This window comes from Vulpes lagopus, chromosome 6, assembly GCF_018345385.1.
Source record: "Vulpes lagopus strain Blue_001 chromosome 6, ASM1834538v1, whole genome shotgun sequence".
Lineage (NCBI taxonomy): Eukaryota > Metazoa > Chordata > Mammalia > Carnivora > Canidae > Vulpes > Vulpes lagopus.
This window is the reverse complement of record NC_054829.1, coordinates 15,726,468-15,746,110: the sequence shown is the minus strand read 5'-3', so window position 1 is coordinate 15,746,110 and position 19,643 is coordinate 15,726,468.

The following is a 19,643-nucleotide window of genomic DNA, read 5'->3' as shown; positions in this document are numbered from 1 at the left end:
CTCTAAAGATAAAGCCCTATTTAAATAATCAATGTTTCTAATCACCCCGCCCAGCAATGACTGGAAATGACTCCAAAGAAAAGAGGAGTAGGATAATCAACTTTGAAAGAAAGTCCTTTTTACCTTAAATTTGAAAATATTTTTTCATCCAATCATTTATGTTTGCCAGTACACATTGTAAGCATATATATTCCTCAGCACACACTACTCATTCAATTGTAAATCGAATCAAATCCCTCTATGTGGGATTGGTATTTATACAGCAAAAAAGGGAAAAGACAAGTAAATTAAAGAGCACTGAATTATAAAAGGCAATTTATAATGTAGGTTAATATCCGTGATTATTTTATTAATCAAGTCAATTTTGCATTCAAAGAAGAGTTTTGAGTGTGTTCTCATTGTTGGACACAGGTCAAAGAGTGAAAATTGACTCATGGTGTTAGAAAGTTTAAGATGAAAAAGAATTTGGGTAATGAACTAGTTATCCTGACATTGAAAAAAAAAACCAACAAGTCTGATTTCACAGTGAAATAAACAATGTTGGGGGCCTGGAAGAGCTCCATTTTTTTTGACAAAACGTGAATTACCTTAGTTTGTTATTCTTTATTGATCAAGAAACTTGGCAGTAATGGCATTCTGCTTCATCATGGTACTGTGTAGAGAAAACCAGAGCCAGAGCAACAACAATCAGAGGAATAATTCATGATTATAATAATTCCAATCTTTTCATGACACGTTGCCCTCTATTCTTTGAATTGATACTTATACAAACTGTGTGGTTTGGCAAGAGAAAATAAAGACTTAGCAATGGTCTTTTAGTGCTTCATAAAAAGTCTGTTTTTCCTTAGTTACGTGGATATATGTGATGTTTGCATTGAACTAGTGTCTCTCCAGAACGTATCGGAATCATATGCAGCAAATACTGGTAAATCTGAATCTGTGTCCACTTGGATTCTATTTCACCATATCATACTAGCATGGCTTGTACATCCTGAAATGCTTTGTCAATGTGTAGTCTGGGTTTACATATTAGTATGATGGGCCCCAAGGTGACCTTCAAAATCCTAGTCACCTTTCAAATAAAACTAATGTCTTCTCCTTGCTGGGGTTTTAGTCACTCATGAGGCTTCTTTCAACTCAAGGTCACTTCCTTTTCTAATTTAATTGTGGGAGGATAGATAAAGAACATACTCCCTGAGGCATGTGGGAAGTCTAATTGTATTTCTGTAGCTTAGTTTCTCGTGAAAGGTGCAACTTTTTTTTTCAGAAAATAATGAAGTTAAGTAAAACACAAGATAAATTTGGGATAACTAGTCCTGATCATTAAAACTCTTTTATCAAGTGATTTTCAGTATAATTGTATATATATTTTCTTGTTCATCCATGATATGTATGATTATTTATACTCTTTCAAGAAGAAGGGACACATATTCTGAAGGTGTTACATCATAGATTTATCCAGGTGAAATATTTCAGATTGTCAGTTTTTCAGTTGCATTGAATTTCTGTTTAGGGTAATCCAGGTCCCTCAGGAAAGATGTTAATAGAGCTGGACATTGGAGAGGGTGATGGGCAGGGCACCCGCAGAGTGGTAGGTCCTTATTTGCTTTGAATATGACAGGAAGGAAAGAGAGTCATCAAGAGCCATGTAGAGGAAATTATGTTACTTGTATCAATTGAACAGCCCTATCTAGGGTCAATCTATGAGCTGATCATCATAACAGTCCTTTATTTCCATGTTAGACACTTTGGCATAATAAGGGAGACAAGAGAATGTGGGACTATGTGGCCTGTGAACTTCATGTACAATTTTCCCTCATTCTTGGATTGACAAAACGGTTATAGGGATGTATTAGTCTGGGTTCTCCAAAGAAATAGAATCAATTGGACAATTCAATTGGTTCCATGTGGTTATACAAGCTGAGAAGTCTCAAGATGTGCAGAGTTAGCAAAACTGGAGACCCAGGAGAGGTGATGTTATAGTTCCGGTCTGTGCCTGAGGGCAGATCAATGTCCCAGCTGGAAGACAGTCAACTGGAGAGCGGGTTCTCCCCTACTCTGCCTTTTGTTCTATACAGATTTTCCACAATGCCTCAGTTTATTTGGGTTGCTATAATAAACTACTGTAGATGGGGTAGCCTATAAGCAACAGAAATTTATTTCTCAGAGTTCTGGACATTGTGAAGTACAAGATCAAAGCTTCTGTAGACTTGATGTTTGATAACAGCCTTATTCATGGTTGGTTCATAATTGGCTGCTTTTAATTGTGTCCTTAAATGGCAGCAGGGCAAGGGAGCTCTCAGAGATCTGTATAAAGGTACTCATCCCAAGGGCCCATCTGAAAATATCAAATAGATTTCAGCATAATAATTGGACTAAGGGAGCACAAACATTCAGTCTATAGCAAATGGTTGGATGGTGCCTGCCAACACTGGGGAGGGCATTCTGCTTTACTCAGTTTTTGGTTTCAAATAATAATTTCATTCATAAGCACACTCACAGATGATGTTTAGCCGGTATGATGTTTAGCCAAATATCTGGACAATCTGTGGGTCAGTCAAGTTGACACATAAAGGCCATCATGAGGGGCGGGGGAGTGTGCAGTGAGTAACTACAGTTAGGGTTAAGATCTTTTATTTATTTTTTTAAAAGATGTTATTTAATTATTCATGAGAGGCACAGAGAGAGATGGAGAAACATAGGCAGAGGGAGACATCCCATCCCCATGGGATGCCTGATGTGGAACTCCATCCTGGAAACCCAGCCTTGAGCCAAAATCAGATGCTCAACTGCTGAACCACCCAGGCATCCCCGGGTTAAGGTCTTTTGAAATGGTTTGTTTAACTTTGCTTCTTCAAGGTCACTTCTCTATTGAAGATCCATGTGCATTGCTATGGAAAGCGATTTGTCTCAGATGAATTCAATTCACCACACATTTGTTCTGCCCCGGCACTTACAGGATACACTGCTATACTGTGTGAGAAAAGAAAGGTGCACAAGCCTTAAAAGTTTATAATCTGTCATCGAAAGACAGATGTCATTTAATTGCAGTGAGAGGCAAAATATAACGTGACATACGAAAGGTGTAAACTTCTTCCAGAGGAAGACAAAGGAAAGAAGAAATTATGTCTGCCAAATCAAAGAATATATTAAGTTAAGGTCTGAACTGCCTGGATTTGGAGGATAAAAACCATAGTTTAAAAATGGTTGGTTTTATATTATAATAACTAATCCACTTTGAAATAAATTTGTGCTGAAGCCCAGAAAATTCTCTGGATGAGTAGAAGTGAATTGTGGCCAAAGGCAGGCAAGGATCACTAATCCTATCATGGGATTTGCAGGAAGACATTTTGGGGAACTATTTCGATGGATTCTTGAAGGAATTTCCTGGTGATCCATAGTTCAGGTATTTTTCCTTCTCCCACTTAGCTCCAACCATAAGATGTAGTCATTTGAAAAGTGGGATCTCACTGAATGCCATTGATCAAGGAAAGAATGTAAATGCAAGAGGAGTCTTAAAAGGTAAATATCAACTGTTTCTGGGGGCACCTGGGTGGCTCAGTCCATTAAGCCTCTCAGACTCTTGGTTTTGGCTCATGTCCTGATCTCATAGGTTGTGAGACTGAGTCCCGTGTAGATCTCCAGACTTAGTGAGGAGTCTGCTTGAAGATTCTTTCCTTTTGCCCCTCCCTCATTTGCAATAAACACTAAATTTAAAAAATAAATAAATAAATAAATAAATAAATAAATAAATAAATAAATATTTTAAAGAAGGTGTTCTCTGTATTGTGCAGAAATAATGTTATTTTCTGAAGTATTAAACCTGAAATAAGGGTACAATGAGTCTCTTGGTTACAGCATATATCTGTGATAAGTAGTAAAACATCTATTCAGAAAACATAACTTTTATAACTAGCTTTCATATTAAGTGGAAAATTATTGCACATTCTTCCTATTTTGTAGATTCTTATAGCATAAGATTGCCTCAATCAATATTTCTGTAGTAATTAATACTTAATTTATATTGATCCTGCCTCATAATTTTGATCCTTTATGATTAATGGTTATAGTAAATATGTACAGGATGTCAGAAGGATATATAAAAGATTGGATGTTAGCAGGGTAATAAAGAAGGATAAGAAGTAAACAAGATATAGACATTCTTCACTATAAATAAAGTCTAAAAAGGGAAGCAAAAATTTTCTACTAAAACACTTAATGATGTGTATCATTTATTTAGTAGCTATTTTGTACTAGATTTTGTGCTAGGCACTTCAACACTGGAACTACAATATTATTTTCCACCCTTTAAAAGGAAGAATCTGGAGTTGGGGGAAAATTGTTGCCTTTTCCTGTTTATGCAGACAGCGAGTGATGGAGCAGAGATTCACATGCAAGTTCAATCTCACTTCACTTGTTCTAAAACTCATTCTTTTCAATATATATTAGTTCCATACAGGAAAGCCAACAGCATCTTTCATATTTTATCATTGAGATATCTTTGGCCTACATTATCCCCATTGACATACCTTCTGTGTCTTTGCCTTGGCCTGAACTGATCTTTTCCAGTTTCTGAATTTATTTTTCTTACTCTTTTAAAAAAAAAAAAAAAAGATTTATTTATTTGTGATAGAAATATATAGAGAGAGAGAGAGAGAGAGAGAGAGAGAGAGGCAGAGACACAGGTAGAGGGAGAAGCAGGCTCCATGCCGGGACCCCAACGTGGGACTCAATCCTGGGTCTCCAGGATCACGCCCTGGGCCAAAGGCAGGCACTAAACCGCGGAGCCACCCAGGGATCCCAGATTTTTCTTACTCTTATTTTCCATCTGTGCTCATGGTTAATTTGTCACCTTTCCATTTCAAAGTCACCTTTGTTTTCCTATCTTTGTGATATGATAGCTAGACTCTGCAAACATTTCTCCCTTGTCAATAGGCACAATGTTAGGCTTTTTCAATAGAAGCCACCAAAGGGATATACTGCATAGCCATAGCAGAAACAAGGGCTTGTCTAATTCATTCATGTGCTTTTCTTTTTTTCTCCTTCTCTCTTTTTTCCTTCCTTCCTTCCTTCCTTCCTTCCTTCCTTCCTTCCTTCCTGCCTTCCTTCTTTTCCTCCTTTCTATCAGTCCTTCCTTCTTCTCTTTCACTTTTTAATAAATCCCATCAACTAGAACAATGTTTGGCACATAATGAACACTCAAAATAAGTAGAGGGGTTAGAGGTGGTTCATGGGCCTGAAGAACAGAAATACGTGCCTGAGAGCCATGGGGGATAAAGAGTGGCTTAATATAAATAATAATGCTATTACATAAAAATATCTCAACAAGAAATGGGATATTGGTGCATGTAGGTAATTCCTTATAGAAAAACATTGCTCCATAACAGATAAGAATTCTAGAAAATTCTAGAGTAAATCAGAGTGCATGTTAAATGAATAAATGTTGCCAGGGTATTAAAACTCCAGATGAGGAGTTTTATGGTTGTCCTTATTCCAGTCTTTTGAACACTTAGATTTTATCCATTTTTCATATAAAAATAATGTTTTAAAAGTATTTACTGTCTTTTTAAATACTCAATTTTCACATGTATCCTGTCAATGCTGTTCTGCACTCTTTTTCCTTCTAACAATGTTCTTGAGGCTCTATCAGTTATACAATAGTTAATGGATCTGTACTGAATCAGGATACAAGTTCTTCTAATTTTCTATTTTAATCACCAGAAAAGGTATGGCTACTTGATGGAGAATACTAGATTTTAATTTGAACATTGTAATGTCAATATTTCAAATTTCCCTCATTGTCTCATTTTCCTAACAAATATTACCCATCCTCCAGTGTTTACTAGACAGTAAATCAGTGTCATGGCTCATTGAATAGTCATACTGGAAAGGATATATGCTCTCTGAAGTTTCAGAAGTTGGGCTAAACACTCAAGATATATATATCTTTATAGATCTATATCGATATATACATATATAAAGATATATATATCCCAAACAAAATCAGCCTTCAAATAAATGTGATATGAAACAAACTAGCAACAGTACAAACCAACTCTCCTTTCCGGGGGCAAGGGGGAGGGGAGAACGTAGTGAGTTAAAATCACTGATAGTTAAAGTGAGAACACCCTCTCTAGATCATTAGATTTTCTCTCCTTTGCTCCAGCACATACATTCCTTTCCAACAGCATAAATCTATTTCTTTCAGTCAGTGAGATGATTTAGTTTCCAGAGCCTGTAGGAAATGTTGTTGGCTTTAGAATTTGAAGAGTTCTGTAAATTCCAAACAGGAATTTACACACCAGAACTGGCCAATGGTCCATCCAGTCAGGCATCCTGCTTCCTACTGGGTCTAATGATGGATATTGTAGGAGAAAGTCGTAAACTCACCATGATGCACCTAATTGAGAGATATAGCATTGCCAAGGAAATTTCTTCCTAACTCTGATAGCTGGTTAGTTTACTCCATGGTGCCTGAGGCCTGATAACTATTTGTCTCTATTACTACTGTTACAGAGAAACTCTTATTTTTCCTAAGAACACAGTATTAAATTTCTCATAAGCATCTAATCCTTAATTGAATCTTATTAACCTCTTCTGATTAACAACTCACTGTAGAATGAACATGTAATCACATTCTGCATTTTAACTTCACTTAAAAACTTCCAGCCAAATGTACATAAAATAGCTGTATCTCTCTACATTATGGGTTTCTTAATTATATATATATAACAAATACATGTATTATATATATATATATATATATAATTGACTTCCAGGTGTGTGTGTGTGTGTGTATAGATTTATATACACATACATACACAATATATATTCAATAATATATTCAATAATAATAATATGTATTCCAATATTTATATTGGAAGTCAAAATAAAAATGTACTCTGTAATTAGGTACAGAATGTATTATTGGGTTATTAAGATACAAGGAGAGAAAGTTCAATGCATGACTTCTGAATGTTTCAAGTGCACTCTGTATTATTTGCTTAAACCTTTCAGGAACCCCATATTTCTTTACTGGAAGAAAATTGCCATTGAGCTAGACTACATTAATATGAAATATGTTTAACAATGTCCTTGCTTGGAAACTACTAACAACGTGTTAACAGTTTTCCAGGACACGGTAGACAGTGTATTTTATTTTTTTGACAACAGGGCTGCAAACTACTTTATTTAACTCTGTACGACGTTGTTAAGCTGTTGGTGGAGGGACTGTAAGTAAACAATCTATGTCATCAAAGGACTCAGTGTGTTGTCATCACCTATTAGAATTTGAGCAATGTGAGCAAGGTCAAAATCTTGCATTAGTACTTTGTGCTTCTGTGGGTTAACTGCTTACTCAGGTTTGGAGAACTAGCATGTATATTTGCTGGCAGACTAATTAAGGGAAATGATACGCCAAAAGAATTCTCATCATTTTGTTTTCTCATCATTTTTTATGTTTGCATTTATTCGTGGCTTCACTTGGGTTAGTGGAGAGAAGGGCTTGTAGAAATACTCATCCTTTAATGATTCTGATTCTTTTTTTGCAAAGACTAGTGAACCTTTTTGATTGAGAAACCATAAACTTATTTCTGAGAAATAATAAATATTCAGTCATATGCTACAGATTGATTCTCTGGATGGTAACCTGCCAACAATCCAATATATTGTTTATTAATATGGCCTAAATGACTAAACTGGGGTTAATTTACGCATTATAGAATGCATATCATAAGCATAGGACTTCAAGTGGATGCCCTGGTTTTGAGTACTTGGCTAGGCAGTCATTGCTATATGGCACCAGGCAAGTTACCTACCTTCTATTAGCCTACGCCTCATGGGTACTATTTGAAGGTTAGAAATCTAACAGCACTTTCTACATCATTGTTCCTATTATTACTACTGCGATATATTGTTATATATAACAATATATATTATATTATATATATTAATATATAATATATATATTTTTTACAATTTTCTAAATTGCATCTATAACATGGATCAATAAATTATATAGACATAACTTATTTTACAACTAAGCTAGTTAATTTTGAGAACCAGTATGAACCGTGAGTTGTTTAGAAATTAAAAAAAAAAAAAAAGAAAGGAAGTCTTGATAATAACACTAGTTTACATTTACTAGGTCTCTTTAGGGAAATAATTTGAACCTTCTTTTGTATTGTTAACAGGGGAGCACTGGGCTTATAAATAGCTTCCCACCATGCCCCCTTCCTCTGCTCATGGACAGAACATTTCTTCTTGAATGGCTTTGGAGCTTAAACATTTCTGTGAATGTTATCATCAAATTATTTCTAAGTGCATATCATTGTCTTTATGCCCAGAATGGTTATGTATAGACCTCCTAGTAGATTTAAGCAAGTTGACTTAGAATTTTTCTTTTATTCAGATATTTAATTGTGAGGCAAATCCACCATACAACCACTGGCCCATGAACCTAAGGAGAAACACAGAAATCCACAAATCTGAAAACTGACAATTAACAGAATTTTAAAGTGAACTCTGCATGCACTAACATAATTAGCATAAGGACCTGTGAATGTATACAGCCACCTAGGTAAACAGAACCTCCAGAGTTGAGTATAAAATCTGGCTCAAAACTAATGCTTCATGATTATTTCCTTGAACACACACACACACACACACACACACACACACACACACCACAACATCCCACATCAGTATCTATCATATTTGCAGAGGATTATTTTTTTACTGTTGTACTTACTAATCTTTTAAATGTTAATAGTGACTTAACATATGCTCAATCATTGGAAATTGGAAAACAGGAAAATAAAAAAAATTACCCACAATTCAGTCAACTCAAAGACTTCAATGCTATTTACACTTCAGAGTATTTTCCCTTGGAGCTATAATTTTTTACATGGGGCAATTTTTCTTGTAATGTTTGTGATATTTCACAAGTAACTTTCATCTTCGCTTTTTCTATTATTATAGCATATACACATTTATAATGACATTTTTGGGAACAATATTATAATATTCTATTTGGTTTGGGTATTACTGGGTGGCTCAGCGGTTGGGTGTCTGTCTTCTAGTTCAGGGATCCTGGAGACCCGAGATCGAGTGGCATGTCGGGCTTCCTGCATGGAGCCTGCTTCTCCCTTTGTCTGTGTCTCTGCCTCTCTCTTTCTTCCTCTGTGTGTCTCTCATGAATAAATACATAAAATCTTTAAAATAATAAAATAATAATATTCTCTCTGGTGAATGGACCTTGAAATAAATGTGTAGTCTCTGAGATTTTGCTTTAAAAAATAAGGTTGAGGGAACGCCTAGGTGGCTCAGCGGTTGAACATCTACCTTTGGCTCAGGTCCTGATCCTGGAGACCCAGGATCGAGTCCCACATGGGGCTTCCTGCATGGAGCCTGCTTCTCCCTCTGCCTCTGTCTCTATCTCTCTCTCCCTGTCTCTCATGAATAAATAAATAAAATCTTAAATAAATAAATAAATGAATAAATAAATAAATAAATAAATAAATAAATAAATAACAAGGTTGAAATGAACATCCTCAAGAAGAAAAGTTTTTCTTCATTTATTTTATAAGTTTGGGTCTCAGAAATACAAATACTGGTCAAAAGGTAAGAACAGTATAAGTTTTTGATATGTGAACTTTCAAAAGCTCTTCTTTTGCTTGTACCATCATTTCTTAAACTTTGCAGCTTTGGCCCGGGTGAGTGTTTGTTGCTTGGGTACCTCAGTTTGCAATTATTTGAATGTTACAATATTTGAGCAATTTTCAAGTATTGTATTTTTCTTATTTTTCTTCTGTATATTATATATTTTCTTATTATCCTTAGTGCTTTTCTCCTTGCTATTTCTTAGTTTTTCGACATTAAAGATATTAACCCTCAGCTACCTGGCTGCAAATACATTCTTCTGATTTTATTCTTTTTGTATTTATGTTTTGGCATGTAGACAATCTTTTTTTTTTTCCTAAAGATTTTATTTATTTATTCATGAGAGACACCAAAAGAGAGGCAGAGACATAGGCAGAGGCAGAAGCAGGCTCCCTCTGGGGAGCCAAATGTGGGACTCGATCCCAGGACCCCGAGATCACGGCCTGAGCTAAGGGTAGAGGCTCAACCGCTGAACCACCCAGGTGTCCCAGCATATAGACAATCTTGATCATTATGGAATGAGATATCTTTCAAATAAAATCTATGAGTTTTGAAAATTACATTTTGTGTGCTTATTAATCATTTTTCTCTTGAGTATACAGTATAGAGATCTAGAAAAAATTCATTTTTCTTCCAATTTCATGATTCCATTAAGTCATATTTAATTCTTTAATACATATAAAACTATGATAGATGATGACCCAAACTGTTTTATTTTTCCTTGTTGTTGCTCGTTTTGCTGTGGTGCTTTTCCAGTCGTCATTTTTAAAAATTTGTTTACTTAAGTAATTTCTACACCCAACAATGGGGCTGGAACTCACAACCCAAGTCAAGAGTCCCACACTTTTCCGACTAAGCCAGCCAGGTGCCCCTCCAGGGGTCATTTTTTAAACTTAGATATCAATCTTTGTTTATTATTTTTACTTTGAATATGTTATCTTGGATTTTTCCCTTTTAATTTGAGAGATCTTTTTTGAAAATTAGGTTCTGTTTATAAAATGGTCCTCTATGAATTCTTCCAAATCTTCTAAGTTTAGAAATATCTTCACCATATCATGTTTAGGAAATATTTTGCTATACTTAACTTTTTAAAAAAAATGTAAGGATTGATATTTTATCAAATGTCTCTTTAGTATCTACTGAGTTTATTTTTATTTGATTTATTTAAACTAAAAACAAACAAAAAACAGTTTATCCATTTTCCCACCTACCACCCCAACTTCTGGCAACTGCCAATCTATCCTGTGTATCTATGATCTTAGTTTATATATTTAGACTCCACACATAAAAGAGATCATATCTCATGTCTAACTTGTTTCAAACAGCATAATGTCCTCAAGATCCATCCATGTTGCAAAAATGGCAAGTAGGGGCAGAGGGAGATGGAGAGGATCTCAAGCAGACTCCCCACTGAGCATGAAGACCAATGTGTGTTCCACCTTACGATCCTGAGGTCATGATCTGAGCCAAAAGCAAAGGTTTGATACTTAACCGACACCAAACAATACACTGATAAAGATACTATTAAATTTTCCCACTATTTTACTCCTTGGCAACAGAAGTTCAGACAGATTTCATATATTTACAAAGGTACAGGAGAGACTTGAGGCAGGCGTGATTTTTAGGTCTGTTGAACAATGCTCCTGGAAAAATCACCTTCATTTCACCCAGTTTTGTAAGTGCACAGGAATTTGTAGGAGTATTTTGCACCAATTACTTAAACCTAGCATGCAAATAAGCATATAGCAGATTCTCTAGATTAATTAGGATTATATAACAGGCCAGAAATTATTATACAACAGGTGCCAGAAATAAAACCCAAGTCTAATTAATATAGTCATATGTTTCCCTTTAATCTACAATGTCTAGCATGGAAAAAATGAGATGGTGTTGAGATATAAATTCTGTTATCCAATGTTCACAGTATGACTGTGTGTGGTTATATACATGTGTGCATGTGTGTGTGTATAAGAGAAAGACAGTATATTTTTGGAATGAATTAGAATATATTTTAAAATTATTTTCTCACAGATAATTCCATATGTCAGAATGTGATTCATCCATCCAGTTCAAATTCATATCTTTCATAATATATTTATTATTGTCTATCATGTAAATTTGGTTTCTTGAATATCTTTTCACATACATCACAATGCATCTTCATTTGTTTTTATGACAATATAATGCTTATTTTGAGGCCTAAGAGTTTTGCCCTTCACCCCAGATAGAGCACATTCTAAGGAACGATGAAGTGTGTCTTGTTTTATATATACTAGAAACATTATCAGGTCTTAATAAATGTTTGCTGAATTAAAGTGCTAGAACATAACAACTAGCATTGGTTATAAAATAATAGCTGACAGGGCAGCCCCGGTGATGCAGCGGTTTAGTGCCGCCTGCAGCCTAGGGTGTGATCCTGGAGATCCTGGATCGAGTCCCACGTCAGGCTCCCTGCATGGAGCCTGCTTCTCCCTCTGCCTGTGTCTCTGCCTCTGTCTCTGTGTGTGTGTCTCTGTGAATAAATAAATAAAATCTTAAAAAAAAATAATAGCTGACATTTACCAAAAATATATTATATGCCAGGCACAGTGTGTTTTATAGAAATAACTCTATCTAATCCCACAATAATCCTACCAAATAGGTACTATTATTACCATTCTCATGTTCCCAATGATGAAATTAGGGTAAGATAATATGCCCAAGATTACACAGCTAATAAGAAGGCAAACTAAGACTTAAAATAAGACTCATTCTCATCATTTTTTAAGCAGAAATTAAGCCTACCTTTTATCCCCAGGTAGAGTAGGCCTCTTAAGTGTGAGAGCAATGATCCATGCTGTGCTGCTCAACTAGTGCGATATCCAAAATAGGGTCTAGGTATCATGATGATCAATCTAATGGTATTTATACTAAATACTGAATTACCATTTATGAAGGAGCTATATCTTTCTTGTTGAAAGATGTAGCCTAGGAATTGGTATATGGTGTCTTATATATGTCATGCTAAATAAACCTTTGTTTTTCGAACTAATAGTTGAAAATAAAATCAAGTTCCTTAGATGTCTATAATAATTTGATTCTCGGATGCCTGGGTGACTCAGCTGGTTAAGCATCCAACTCCTGATTTCAGTCCAAGTTGTGATCTTGGGGTTGTGAGATCAAGCCCCGCATCAGGCTCCGTGCTCAGTGGAGAGTCTGCTTGATATTCCCCTTCTCCCTCTCTCTCTGCCCCTCTCCCTTGAATACACACACACACTCTAAAATAAATGAATAAATCTAAAAAAAAAAATTTGATTCTAATGTGGAAAGGTAGCTATTTCATTCATGCAATTGCAGTATTAAGGCCTCAATTTCCAAAGAAGCATAATCTTTATTGCTCCTTAAGCTGATATTCATCAAGAAACTGGATTTATTGGGAACGCTTGGGTGGCTCAGTGGTTGAGCATCTGCCCTTGTCTCAGGGTGTGATCCTGGAGTCCAGGGATCGAGTCCTATATTGGGCTTCCTGCAAGTAGCCTGCTTCTCCCTCTGCCTCTCTCTCTCTCTCTCTCTCTGTGTGTGTGTGTGTGTGTGTGTCTCTCATGAATAAATACATAAATCTTAAAAAAGAAACTAGATTTATTATTTTGGATATTAAGTCTTGGGCTGGTTTATAATGATATTAATTTTTGTATGTATCAAGAGTGATCTCTGAGGACTTAGTAAAAATCTGAATACAGATACCACATGATTCATTCCTTAGGTAGGCATCTCTGGGGCATGTCATGATGGCTAGTGTTCAGAGATATTTGGAAGTGTCAGTGTAAGCAAAGAAAATGAAATCTGCAATTGAAAACTTGCCCAGAGGTTTCAGTGAGGCTAACTCTTCTGAGATCTGCAAAAGGCAGCATGCCAAATCCCACCACTGTCTAAGCAATCAGATAAACACATATGTTTGCATGTGACAGTGACCACTGACAGATGACCTGTGGGAGGCTGCCAGAAACTATGTCTCGATTAGCACTCGACTGGATGCTCTCCTCTGCTTTGTGTGGTGGGCTGATTTCTCTTCAGTAAGATAAACCTACTTCCTTGTAATACTGGTGTGCAGCCACAATTTGGACTTATTAATTCCACATTCTCAACAATTCTTCTAATGTGCAAAAGTTTTGGAAGGCCTCATTTAGAGCCCTAAGTTAAACGATGGGTATAGTAAACCAGTGAAAATAACAAGACAAGGCTAAATGAACCTCCTTGCAAGGTAAGAAATAATTATCAGGATTGTAATGGGAGGCATTTCCTTTTAATTTTCTTTCTTTTTATTTTATGATCGAAATGGTTAAAAATCTGTTTATTTCTTTTTAAAAAAATTTTTTTATTATTATTTATTTATGATAGTCACAGAGAGAGAGAGAGAGGCAGAGACATAGGCAGAGGGAGAAGCAGGCTCCAAGCGCCAGGAGCCCGGAGCCCGATGTGGGATTTGATCCCGGGTCTCCAGGATTGCGCCCTGGGCCAAAGGCAGGAGCCGAACCGCTGCACCACCCAGGGATCCCCAAAAATCTGTTTATTTCTAAGGCTATCTTTAGTCCCTGGTCATGGTGTCTGTCAGGAGGGACAGGGTAACCATGAGAAGAGAATAGGATAAAGAGTCCTTCGGCATGACTTGTAGCCAGTGCTTTGAAATTACCCAGCTAGGTGCTCTCTGCTGGTGTATGGGTTTAATCTTCAGTAATATGAGAATTAAATGATTTCTAAAGGTTTGTTTTCTTCTCTATAATCCAATATATTTTGTCCTTTGAAATACCACTCTGCATATCTGAAAAGATCACTCTGTATACTCAATATAATAGCTTTATGGAAGGAAAATATAATTCCTAGTATTCTAATATTTTTGGTATTGTGTGGATAAATTCTTGTATTTAAATATTTTTATGCATTTTAAATACTTGCTATATAATAGATGCTCTTCAAATAAACACCTTTCAAGCATTAGATACTTTATCTGCTTCCTTATTTTTTATTCTCCTTTTCCCATGTAAGTACAGGATAGTGATGTCAAACAGTGAAAAGTATTAACATTTGTTAACATGAATTACACAGTTAGGAACAATTCTTCTGAAACATCTGCATCTGACTATGATGATTAGAATCATAGTCATGAATTATCCAATCATTAAGCCATATATCCTGCTATTACTGGATCATAGGTATGGATTATCCAATCATTAAGCCATTTATATTATTATCATTATCCAATCATGGATAACACTTTTTAAAACTAGGCTGTCTGAAGGCATCAGTGTATGTTCAAGGAGCCAATACTCAAGGGCACAAGATACTAAAGACGTGAGAGATGCACTGTGGGGAGCCTGATATTGCCCAATGTTTTCTGCTAAAAGCCAAGGAAACAGCAAAAATGATTTAAAAGTCTAAGCAAAGATTTGATTGAATCACAGTTTCAGGGACAAAAAAAAAAAAAAAGTAAGGCCCATTGAGGAGAAGAAACCCTGGCAAACATCCTTGGATTTTATTTCAGATTACTGAAAGGTTACTTCCTAGAGTGAAGGCACCAGAAGGCACCAGAAATGGACCAGGCCCCACTTAGACTGGAATCATCATATAACAGATTGAATTAAGGTGATCTTCCAGAAGAAAATGATATCCTCTCTGGAGGAAAAAAAACAAGACACAATATTTAGAGATTCTACAATATTTATTTTTTAAGATGGTATTTGCTTATTCATGAGAAACACAGAGAGAGACAGAGACACAGAGGAAGAAGCAGGCTCTCCTGTGGGGAAGCCAATTCAGGACTCGATCCCAGGACGCCAGGATCACACCCTAAGCCAAAGGCAGATGCTCAACCACTGAGCCACCCAGGCATCCTCCCTACAATATTTCATACACTTAGTTCAGATTTTAAAAATTACAGACATGTTTTCAGATAGAAAAAAAGTGATTAAAAACAACCCAAAGTTCAGATAATAGAGGCAGATAGAACCTCCATTTGTTGGTGTTAGTCATGAACTTCAAAATAACTGTAAAAAATGATCAATAAAATAGAACACAGTATGGAAAGTTTTTCCAGAATACTGCAATCTATATTAAAAGCATGACATTAAACTAGAATTAAAAATATATTAACCAAAATTTATTTAATGAACTAAAAAATTAGAAACAATAAAAGAATAATTAGTGAACTGGAATATAGCTGAGTAAAAACATCTGAATTGATGGGGGAATTAAAATAAATAAATACAGAAAAGAGCTTAGAGAATCATATGAAACAGTGAGTTTTATTTATGTGATCATTCATATGATTCAAGTTTTAGCCTCTGTGAGGTTAACGTAGAAGGAAAGGAGAAATAGAATGGGACAAGATCTGAAAATTTTTTCGAAAGTTTTTTTTTTTTCAAAATCTCTGAAAAATGTCCAACCACAGATTCTGAAAGGCTTACTAATGCAAAGTGAAATATTTACAATAAAATCACCCTGAGGTATAGATTACCAAAATTTCTGAAAGCCAAAGATGAAGAGAAGGTTTTAAAAGCAAAACACAGTGCCTTTAAAGGAACAATAATAAAATTGATGGCTAGTCTTTCAATAGAAATAACGAAAGTCAAATTAAGTCTTTAACTCTAATTACTGGACCAGATTAAAACAAAAACAAAGATTATACTTCCTTTAACAACAAAGGTTGGAATTTAAAGAAAGAAAAAGATTTGCCCTGCAAGTATCATCAAAAAGAAACTTGGAATAGCGATAATAATACCAGAAGAAGTAACTCTGAGCTATAATATATGTTACAAAAAAAATAAATTTCATAAAGATAAAATGGTCACTCTACTGAAATAATTCAATACTTAAAAATTTATAGACATCTAATAACATAGCCTCAAAAATGAAAAATAATAAAAGAAACAAACCAACAGAGAAAAGGGAAAATAGATATATTTACAATCATAATGGATGATCTTAAAAATCTTCTTAAATACTGATAGGTCAAGCAAATATTCTGCAAAGTATATAATAAATCAGGCTGGTTTAATTAACACTTATAGAACCCTAAACCCTAAAACTGCAACAAAACATATTTTTTTTGCAGGTGCACATGGAATATTCAAAAAATTGAGAATATGCTGTGTTGTAAAGCAAATATTGAAAAATCTTTAACAATTGCTCATCCAGGTTGACAAAATTCACTGGTCTTGGGTTTGAGTATTAATCAAAATTACCAGACATGATACGCTTTTTCTGCCATGAAGTTTATTTAGCTTTAAAAAAATACAAGATATATACTGTAGCACGAATGGAAAAAGTAGAAGTCTCAGACACAGTACCCTCTATGTCTCTAATATGCTCTTAGGACGTGAAAGGTAATAAGACTGAGCTGTGTATGCGAAACCACTTCAGCCCAGAAAAGCTAGCTTCTTTGGGGCTTCTTTAGCTTTTACAACATGCTGATTACATACTTACCTTTTGGATATGTGTCTCTCCCATTGTTCAGAGTAGCTCAAACTTATCAGTTTTAAGTTATTCAATAAAAAAATCTCAACAATAAAGTACAGGTGCTCAGTGAAAGCATAGCATTTTTATGGATCCAGGTCGCTCCTATAAATTTCTTGACTTATTATTGTAAAAGGATCCTGGCAAGCTTCTCCTCCCAGGTGTTTCTGAGGCTAGAGAAGAGAACACAGATCAGCTGTTAACTAACATCCCAGACAAGAAATCATTAACATAATTATAACACACAAATATTTGGAAATTAAATCAAACATTTCTAAATAAAACAAAGAGGAACCAAAAGAGAACAACAACAAAAGATCAACACTTGTAAGGTTTAGGTAAAGTAAGGTAGGACAAGATCAACAAATTAAATCTAATGAGTATAAAAAGAAGGGAAAAATATGATACATAGCAAATGTACAATAGAAATCATAAAAGAAGCCAAAGTTTCTTTCTTAGTAAATTATAATAAAATTGCTACAATGAGTGATCAATAAAATGACAATACACAAATTAACATTATTCAACATTTTTAAAACATATATTACATCAAATTTTATACATTAAAAATATTGATATGATAATATGAATATCCATATGCTATATGTTGTGATAAAATACAATAACCATGGATGATTTAAGTAAGAAATATCTACCTTAAAATAACATATGGATCCAAAAACATGCAAGTAGCTTTATATTAAATAGTAAATATTGAAAACTGTCCCTTTGAGGTTAGAAACAGAATAGTCACCTTCTATGCAACATTGTACTGGAGATCCCTATTATGGTAACAAAGTGAGCCAAGTTTAAATATGTAAAGAGTGGAGAGGAAGTAATAAAACTCTCATTATTTGCATATATATTTTTCTACATGCATGAATATGTATGTATAAAAATTACTATGATTACAAAAAAGTTTGTTAGAAGTAATTTGTGAGGGACGCCTGGGTGGCTCAGCAGTTGAACATCTGCCTTTGGCCCAGGGCGTGATCCTGGGGTCTCGGGATTGAGTCCCACATCAGGCTCCTCTGCCTATGTCTCTGCCTCTCTCTCTTTTTCTGTGTCTCTCATGAATATATGAATAAAATCTTTTATTTAAAAAAAGAAGTAATTTGTGAATTGAACAAAAATGTTGGGATGCCTGGGTGGCTCAGTGGTTGAGTGTCTGTTTTTGGCTCAGGGTGTGATCCCAGAGTTCTGGGATCGAGTTCCATATCAGGCATCCTGTGGAACTCACAGGAGGAACTCCTGAGGAACTCCACAGGCATTCTGTGGAACTCCACATCAGGGAGCCTGCTTCTCCCTCTGCCTATGTTTCTTCCTATTTCTCTGTGTCTCTCATGAATAAATAAATAACATCTTAAAAAGAACAAGACTGTTGAGTTCAAGATCATGATAGAAAACAAATTCTAATTCTACATACTAGCAGAGAGAGATTAGAAAATGAAATTAAAGGAGTGCCAAGTGACTCAGTCAGTTAAGCACTCAACTCTTGATTTCAGCATAGGTCATAATGACAGGGTCATGAGATTAATTCCTCCCTCCCATGCTTGTTGGACTATAGTGCTGAGCATGGAGCCTACTTAAAAATCCTCTCTCTCCCTCTGCACTTCCCCTGAACTCTCAAAAGAAAGAAAGAAAGAAGAAAGAAAAAGAAAAGAAAGAAAGAAAGAAAAAGAAAGAAAAGAAAGAAGAAAAGAAAAGAAAAAAAAGAAAAGAGAAAAGAAAAAAAGAAAAGAAAAGAAAGAAAAAAAGAGAAAAGAAAAGAAAAGAAAAGAAAAGAAAAGAAAAGAAAAGAAAAGAAAAGAAAAGAAGAAAGAAAAGAAAGAAAATGGAATTGAAAGGCAGGTCATTTACAGCTGAAACAAAGTCAAATACTCAAGAATAAATCTGAAAATCATGTGCAATGTGTACAGACAACTGCAATACATTTTTGAGACTAATTAAAAAGACTCCTATAAATGAAGAGATTTATGAGTCTTGATATGAAATTTTCATATTGTAAATATGTCAATTCCTAAATAATCTATGCAATTCCAATTAACTTTGCAGTAATTTCCCTTGACAAACTGATGCCAATAATTATACAGAAATTTGAAGAGCCAATGTAGCAAAGACAAATGTAGAGAATTTGCAATACCAAGTATCAAAACTTATATAGTAACAGAAACCATCATGATATGGTATTGGCACAAGGATAGAAATAGACTCATGAGTCCAAATACAGAGTTTAGGGAAATGTGAATACATAGTTACTTAGTATATGACAGAGATGTCACTTCATCGAAATAAAGATAGAATGACCTAATAAATGGTCTGGGACAATAGAATCTTCATCATACATTATGAAATCTATTCATAATTTTCAGACTGAACATGAAAAGAACTGGCTATTGGGGCACCTGGGTGGCTCAGTGGTTGAGCATCTGCCTTCAGCTCAGGTTGTGATCCTGGGGTCCTGGGATCAAGTCCAGCATCAGGCTCCCTGCAGG